We start from the raw sequence: 1,261 nt of genomic DNA, 5'->3' as shown, positions 1-1,261 counted from the left end.
ATTAATTAGTGCTTAATCAACAATTCCTATAGGATTGATAATCTTTTGTATTATTGATGATGTAATCATGCACTTGCAGTTCGTAACAAGTTTTTGGCGCCGTTGCCGGGGACTGTTTTCGATTAACATTATTTGATTAGTATATGAGTTACTCTAGACATTTTTTTTCCTTTTGCCTTTTCTTTCTTATTTCTATTATGCACTTTCTTTCTTGCAATTTAAATTCTGCATTTTTGTTCTTGTTTTTCTTATAGCATTTTATTTCTTGTCTTTGATTCTTCATTTTTGTTTTTTTTTCTCATAATTTTTTTTAGATATCATGAGCACTAACATGTCAAACAGGCCTTTGAGAGAATTTTCTCCGTATATTTCTGTAAGATTTTTATCTCTGATTGTGCAACCTCATATCGAAGCAGAGAGTTTCCAACTAGACCTGGAGTTAATCACCATGATACAAGGTCACAAATTTGGGGGAGAAATATTAGAAAACCCATATTTCCATATTGAAGAATTCCTAAAGCTTTGTGATATGGTAAACTGTGAGGGTATCTCAGCAGATGCAGTTCGATTAATGGTATTTCCTTTTAGTATTAAAGATCGAGCAAAGACTTGGTTTAATTTTCTCCGTCCTCAAAGCATCACAAGTTGGAAATAATTAGAGTAGCAATTTCTGAATTATTTTTTCCCTCTAAGCAGAATAGTGTATAATAGGAATTGCATCATAAATTTTGCTCAAGCAGACGGAGAATCACTATTTAAAGCATGTGATAGGTTCAAAAGTTTACAAAGATAGTGCCCTCATCATGGTTTGGAAAAATGATTGACCTTGCACATATTCTATAAGGGAATTTCTTTCTTAGACAAATGTTTATTGGATTCATCAGCTGGAGGTTCTTTTATGAACAAGAGTGTAGATGAAGCATATACATTAATTGATCAAGTGCCATTGAATCTCCAAGAATGGTCAGATAAAAGTTGGATGGAATCTCCCTAAAAAATTCAGGAAGTGCAAGCCATAAATACAAGAGTGTCTGTCAAACAAATTGCAATTCAACCATCCAAGAGTTTTAAAATTCACAAGTCACAAAATGAGGGGTCCAAAAAATTGGAGGCAAAGATTGATAACATAGTTTCAAAATGGTTCAAACATGATCCCCCTCCTATACCTACAAGATCTAGTGAAAATGGTAATGATATTAAGTTGAGAAGTGACAAGAATTATGAAGAACTTTTGAAAAAGGACTTGTACAAAATTGAGGAG

At 32.8% G+C, this 1,261-nt stretch overlaps 1 non-coding gene across 1 annotated transcript; it reads right to left on the bottom strand.

The window, feature by feature from the left end:
- Positions 1 to 704: 704 nt before the first annotated feature.
- On the bottom strand, positions 705 to 810 carry LOC122013192. The gene has a single exon (XR_006120519.1). It is a non-coding gene; the product is annotated as a small nucleolar RNA R71 (small nucleolar RNA).
- Between the last annotated feature and the right edge of the window lie 451 nt (positions 811 to 1,261).

This window comes from Zingiber officinale, chromosome 8A, assembly GCF_018446385.1.
Source record: "Zingiber officinale cultivar Zhangliang chromosome 8A, Zo_v1.1, whole genome shotgun sequence".
NCBI lineage: Eukaryota > Viridiplantae > Streptophyta > Magnoliopsida > Zingiberales > Zingiberaceae > Zingiber > Zingiber officinale.
The sequence above is the reverse complement of the archived record's forward strand: the minus strand, read 5'-3'. Positions and strand labels throughout refer to the sequence as shown.